Source organism: Macrobrachium rosenbergii, chromosome 54 (genome assembly GCF_040412425.1).
Source record: "Macrobrachium rosenbergii isolate ZJJX-2024 chromosome 54, ASM4041242v1, whole genome shotgun sequence".
Taxonomy (NCBI): Eukaryota; Metazoa; Arthropoda; class Malacostraca; order Decapoda; family Palaemonidae; genus Macrobrachium; species Macrobrachium rosenbergii.
Window position 1 is genome coordinate 39,113,198 of NC_089794.1, and position 7,500 is coordinate 39,120,697.

Below are 7,500 nucleotides of genomic sequence, written 5' to 3' on the forward strand. Positions count from 1 at the left end.
GAATTACCATGTGGCAGTAATTGCAGTTTCGGATGGTTACTGATATATATGACCTACATTATATACATATATATAATATATATATATATATATATATATATATATATATATATATATATATATGAGGAGTAAAATAAAGTACAATCATTGTTGCATTCTGAGTTTATTCACCAAATTTTCGAAACACTGAATCTCACGCTAAAATTTGACTCAGTAAAATAATTTATACAGCATTACTCCTGCTAAATCTTTGTGGCCGATATATATATATATATATATATATATATATATATATATATATATATATATATATATATATATATATATATGTATATATATATATAATATATATATATTATCAGTTCTAAAACCCGTCCTCTGGGATGAGGTTGCAAGCCATTTGCCCAACTTTGCCTAGCTGCAACCCACCGATTAAATAAATATCTATTTTTTAGATCAACACAGGCACGTGGGATTTAACAGAACGTGCCTCACTTGGAAATGGAACCCAGCACTTTTCGAGAGTTCTGACTGGAATTTGTGTGGGGAAAGTCTGGGAAAGTCAAGTCATCCCCACAGTATTCTCTTCTTACCGCCCCCTCTCTGCTTTCGTAAATGTGTGTGTGGTTTTGTAGGAACATTCTTGCCTTCTCACTGACAGTCTTGAGCTGGGCGCTTCGTGTTTCTTTGCGCATCCACAATGGATTTGGGTAAGGAGACTATCGTTAAATCAAAGATTATTTTTGAGTTATCAATGTCGAAAATGTGGCACCGAGTGTATCTTGGTGACCTTGGGTCATCTCACTTCAAGGTATTCTTACGGCCCTGGTCATCCTCGCCAAACCAATCGTTACTCTGCTAAAATAGGAATCACGACACCCTACCCTCTCTGCTTAATCGTTTCAGACTACTGACAACGAAGACAGAGATCCTAATCACCACCAATGACTGAAGGGGCAACTAACAAGCCACAAAATTTTTTTATATATAATAATGCATATGCAAATTAGTACAGACAGTATTTTTGTATATGCAATAATAAATCCATTTAAAATATTAAATTGTGATGATAATGACGAATTACGGTATACAATTTCTTCAGAATTACACGAGCGTTTATCTCAACATGAACTAGCAGTATAGGGAAATCTTAATCGTAAATCGTCTCGCCGTATCTTAGCACCATCAGTTGGAAGTTCACTGGTATCCTTGCAAAATCTAAGGTCTCAGTTGATTAGGCAGACGATCATATCATACCTCTTATCCCCTTCCCAACTTTCAATACAAGTACTGAATTTAATGGAGTACGTAAGTTTTGAGTTATATCTACCAACTTAAAATTTCATCCACCAAATTATTGTATTTTACGTTATTCTTGTCTTGGTATGGACTATCAAAGAAAATATTAAATTCTAATGTTATTTCTGAGGCCTTTAATGCAAGAGTTGTTTGGTGATTTTCACCACATTATGATTTACATAAATGTATTAGTATATATATATGTACACGTATATGTACATAGGTATGAATTAATAATGATTTTTTTTTATCAATACGCATCCAAGACTTGGTTAAGACTAAAAGAAAAACCTGTCGATTAAACGTTCCTTCTACTGCCAACCTTTGAAATTCTTGCTTTTGTTTTTCTGATTGTTATAAAATCTCTCCCTTTAAAAGGCAGGTCACAATCGCTTATTCCGGGTTGTAGTCTTACATGTCTTCCCTCTTCCTTTTCTTGCAATCTTCGGGCCTGGCCCTTTACTCGTGAAAAGATTGGCTGTCAAGCCTTTCCATAAGGGTTGATTGTTGCAGCCTAAGACTTCGTATTGTTTGCTGCTGTTCTGCAATTGAATGTAAACCTGGGAACGATGTAAAAGTTCTCAGCAATTGCAGAGCTGAATTTTCTCGATTCGTCCTTCTTCATGGCAGAAGATCAGCACACACACACACACACACAGAGAGAGAGAGAGAGAGAGAGAGAGAGAGAGAGAGAGAGAGAGAGAGAGAGAGAGTCTGCTTTTATTAATTGCCTGATGGGTAGGCGTTCCAACGTCACAGAAGTATTTTGGAGCTCAACAGGTAAACGGGTATGTATGTATGTATGCATGTATGTATGCATACATACATATATATGTATATATACTGTATATATATAATTAACTTTCTACCTTTTGGCGTTTTTATGGGTTCCTTTTATTAGTTGGAATTCTGTTTTAACAGAAAATATTTCACAGTCATTTTGGCCCATTGTGGAATTCAATCGTCTTTCTACGTTTCTTCGCTTACATCCAGAAGTCAAGCCTGTTTTTCAGTGAGATGGACTCTGCAATCGGACTCCTTCCCTCTCTCACACAAGATATTCCCGGGGGAAAGAACTGAAAATACGAAGTGCGAGATCTTTGTACTACGCAGATTGATATATGGAACCCAGTCTACACCTCGTCTCCTCACATCGGACCACATGTTTCATTTTGTTCTGACATTGTTGCCTAAATTGCACGACTCATTCCAACAGACTTTCCCGAAAGTTAAATAACTTAATAAACAACAGCGATTGGAACAATCTTGGGCCACAAGAAAAAGTTTTCAATTTATCTAACACCCTTACCGTACACCAACACTTAGCCTTGAACCTTGGTTTATCCTTTGCCCTCATGCCAGACCGGAAAAATAATCTAGATTTTATAGTCGTTTTTGACAAACTCATATCTCATAGAAATTACAGACGGGAAGAGATACGTTTAAAAGGTATTTTACTAAATGCATTAGCTGACCTTAACAAGAAATACCCTGCCCCCAGTAGATTTATGAAAGCCATCCGCTCGCTGCAAAAATTACATATTGTAATAAGTAGATCCGACAAAGACGCAAAATCGTGGTCGTGGACAAAGACTTTTACCTCGACAAAATCAACCAACTCCTTAGCGACACAAACACTTAAGACAAATGAACGAAAAATTCCCTCCAAAACGTCCCCACAGAATTTTTTAGAAAAGTAAGATTAGTTGGCAAATACAAAAAGAGCATTGGACTACTGGAGAAATTTAGTCATTAACCCAAAACTGCCTTACTTTCATGGTCTTCCCAAAACTCATAAAGATAATCTGCCATTAAGACCTATTATCTCATGTACCGGAGCTTTCAATCATGAATTTCTAAATGGTTAGCCGGCCTCCTTTCCCCGTTCTTAAGGCACATTTTCTCCCAGCCACATTAAGCATTCTGAAGATTTCTGTCATAAATTCAAAGAAGCACATATAGCACTTCGCAACATGAAACTTTTAAGCTTAGATGTAAATTCCCTATTCACAAAAGTATCAGTGCAATACGTTCTACAGTTTTTGAGAGAAAAATTAGGCCCCTATTCAGACCATTTCCCACTAGCCCCACATAAAATAATAAAGTTAGTTGGATTATGTGTATCAAACAACGACTTTTCATTCGAGGAGTTATTCTATAAACAAAAATTCGGGTGCAGCATGGGCAGCCCTTAAGTCCTGTTTTAGCCAACCTGTACATGGAATATTTTGAAACAGTAAAAATAAATGCAATAAAACATAAAGACATGCTGTGGATGAGATATGTAGATGACATCATAACATTTTGGGATGATAGGTGGGGCAATTTCAACGAATTTCAACGAAAATTAAATGCATTAGCGCCCAGCATCAAATTCAAAGTTTAATGGGAAACAGGCAACAAAATTCATTTTCTTGACGTTTTAATAATTAGAGACACAACAGAATACAAATTTACAGCATACATAAAACCAACATTTTCACTTTCGTACATTCGCTATTTTAGTTATCATGACATTTCTATCAAGAATGGCGTAGCCAGCAATTTATTCTTAAAGAGCCTTACGGATTTGCTCCCCTGATTTCCTGCTAAAGGAAACTGAACTAATCCGTAATCAGCTATCATCCTCACAATACCCTGACCATATAATTGAGAAAGCGATCCATAAAGCAAACATAATCATTTATCATCCCCCTCAAAACAAGGCTAGAGAGATGCCCAACAATAAAATCAAAATCCCACACCTGGACAGTATTAAGACGTTAACACATACACCTGGAAACTCTAACCCTTTTGCCTTTACCTACCCAAATACCTTAGCCAAATCCCTGATTAACATCCAACATAAGCCAGTCCCCAAAGACACAGGAGTATACGAAATCCCTTGCCTCGACTGTGACCAATCCTAAATCGGTTTTACAGGTAAATCACTCCCCCCAGAGATTAATACAACATAAACGTTCAGTAAGGTATTACCAACAGAGCTCAGCTATTTTTAACCACATAACCATAATCACAGAATAGACTGGAATTTGTCACGTATATAATTTATAGCAGCAACTGTCGGTTCAAAAGCCAGATGGTAGAATCAGCACTGATTAAACAAAGAAATAAGATGAACCTCTCAAAAAGAGCTTGGGACCCAGATATTATAGATAAAATCTTACTGCAACCAGCCATTAAGAAGATTAAGAAGCTATTAACTGGAGTGACGTAACGGCTGACCTCTGGAACTCTTGGTATAAATACCATTTTTTTGTAATTCTAATTTCATTCATACTTGCCTGTCCAGGGAGAGAGTTGTTCTCCGAAATGTACAGCATTAACTCTACCTTTTGGCGTTTCTATGGGCTCCTTTTATTAGACAGAGTTCTGTTTTAACAGAAAATATTTCAGTCATACATACATACATGCATTTATATATATGTATATATATATAATATATATATATACATATATATATATAATGTACATATCCACTTACCCAACGAGCCTCAACATACATCTCCGACGTTGAAATGCCTAGGCAACAGGCAATTAATACAAGCAATATCTCTCTCTCTCTCTCTCTCTCTCTCTCTCTCTCTCTCTCTCTCTCTCTCTCTCTCTCTCTCTCTCTCTCTCTGCAGATCTTCTACCATGAAGTGGGACAAATCCTGAAAAATTAAGCACTGCAATTGTTCAGAATCTTTACATCGTTCCCAGGTTTACATTCAATTGCAGAACAGCTGCAAACAATGCGAAGTCATATAGACTGCAACAATCAACCTGTTTGGAGAGGCCTGACAGCCAATTCTTTTATGAGGAAGTGCCAGAGCCTCAAGAATACAAGGAAAAGGAAAAAAGATAACGGCCACAACCCGGGAGTAAGCGACTGAAATGCCTCGTAAAGGAAGAAATGTTATAACAGTCAGGGAAAAACGCATGCACGGAGCGAATTCCAAAAGTTAGCAGTAGAAGGAACGTTTAATCGACCGGTTTTAGTTTTTCTGTAAAAGAAAATTAATGAGATGGCTATTTGTCTTCCGTCTGCACTTTTTCTGTCCGCCCTCAGATCTTAAAAAAACTACTGAGGCTAGAGGGCTGCAAATTGGTATGTTGACTATCCACCCTCCGATCATCAAACTTACCAAATTGCAGCCCTTTAGCCTCAGTAGTTTTTATTTTATCTAAGGTTAAAGTTAGCCATGATCGTGCATCTGGCACCGCTATATGTGCCAACAACACAGGCTACCACCGGGCCCTGGCTGAAAGTTTCATGGGCCACGGCTGAGACCTTCACGCGCAGTGGCTGAGAGTTTCAGAGAGCATTATACGCTGTACAGAAAACTCGACTGCGCCGAAGAAACTTCGGCTCATTTATTACTTGTTTCTTTTAATACTCAGTCGAGTCAACGGATGCTGAATGAAAAAAAAAAAAAAAATTGAGGAAAACTTAACAGATCAGGTTCACTGTTAAATTGGATGTAACATATGAGCTTAAACGATTCATTGCAAAGTTGAATAGAGCATAACATCCCTGAAAAAAAGTCGTAGGTTCAGTCCAAATGAACTTCAGATGAATAAAAGAACTCACTGTTAAATCGAATGAAAAGACTAATGTAAATCTAGTCCCCTGCAAAATAACTGGATAAATATTTCCAACGCATAACAGATCGCGACATGATGACCTAGAAATCCTGTTTGTCAGACTTTATAAACTTTTTAAAAATAAAAGCACTTTATAAACAAAAGTTCATTGCAAATTAACCTTGGATAAGAATAAATATTCACTGTACAATCGACGGGCGCATAATGATTCTATAAAGCAAAATCAATAAAATAAATACGCATATAAAATCACAATTCAATTTCAGTCACTCTCGATTACCTTTGGAAAATAAGTTACGCAATAACAAAAGCCATGACGAATAGCGCGATTTAAACGTCATAGCCGTCATGGCGTCCCCTCCCAAATTAACTCCGTGGGAGTGTACGGTTCGGTACCTGCGTCTTTCCTCCTACTGCCAAGCTTTGGAATTCTCTTTCACCTTCTGTTTCTCTACCTTCCTTAAGAAGCAGGTCTATCGTTGCCTTCCTGATCAAGCCCTACCCCTCTTCTTTTCTTGGCCCATTTTTGAAAGTTTTCCTTGGAACTGGTCTAGAAAAGGGCATTAGGCTGCGGTCCGTTTGCCCTTAAGTCGTAGACAAATCATTAGTGATATACTCGTTATTTATTTAGACATCTCTTTTATATCAGTCTAAGTGATTACTTTTCCTTGAAATACCAAAACATCGGATCGGGCTGTTCAGTTGACAAAATATCAAAGGATTAGCACCCAACGAGAGAGAGAGAGAGAGAGAGAGAGAGAGAGAGAGAGAGAGAGAGAGAGAGAGAGAGAGAGAGAGAGAGAGAGAGAGAAATAAATATCTTTAATGAATGACAGCACCAAGACCCCCGGGGTGATGAAAACATGGTCGAGGCTCTTAGTTTTTCCACCTTTTAATATAATGCTGGTATTTGTTTTGACGAAGTTCTGATCACAATCGTCTGTTGTTTCTCTCTCTTCTCTCTCTCTCTCTCTCTCTCTCTCTCTCTCTCTCTCTCTCTCTCTCGACCCGCAGCTGCAACCCACAACCGCCGAATAATAGTGTCCGTATTTCACAGCTTTGGTCAACAGACGAATAATGGGTCTTTAAGGAACGCGCCCATGCTGCCGCTTTCCTCTTTAGGCCTGAAAATCGAATGCCGATCTACTTGATTGTGAGATGAAGAGAGAGAGAGAGAGAGAGAGAGAGAGAGAGAGAGAATTTCACTTGATCATAGCGGCATTGAAGCCCTTCCAGTTGTTAATCTAATACAAGAGGCTTAGTGCACCTGAGCAACCACATCACCTGTACAAGCGATTACTATATTGTATACACGCACAAACACATACTGTATATATATGTGTATATATATATATATATATATATATATATATATATATATATATATATATATATATATATATATATATATATATAATTGTAATATCCACAATGCCGTCTTAACTTCTCGAATTCTTCACACTTTTTGGATACGCTTGTTACTGCAAAGCCTGAGATCCAAATGGAAGAAATATGAAGCAATTCTGATGTCCGGTGGAGAAATCTAACACATCCCGAGAAATCACAACGAGGTCATGTTGCCGACCTGACCACGAAAATCATAAAAGTCTA

The 7,500-nt window shown here is 37.5% G+C and overlaps 1 protein-coding gene across 1 annotated transcript in view; it reads right to left on the reverse strand.

Moving 5' to 3' along the window:
• Positions 1-7,500, reverse strand: part of LOC136834998 (polypeptide N-acetylgalactosaminyltransferase 1-like) — a 286,103-nt gene that overhangs the window by 235,992 nt on the left and 42,611 nt on the right. The window lies entirely within an intron of this gene.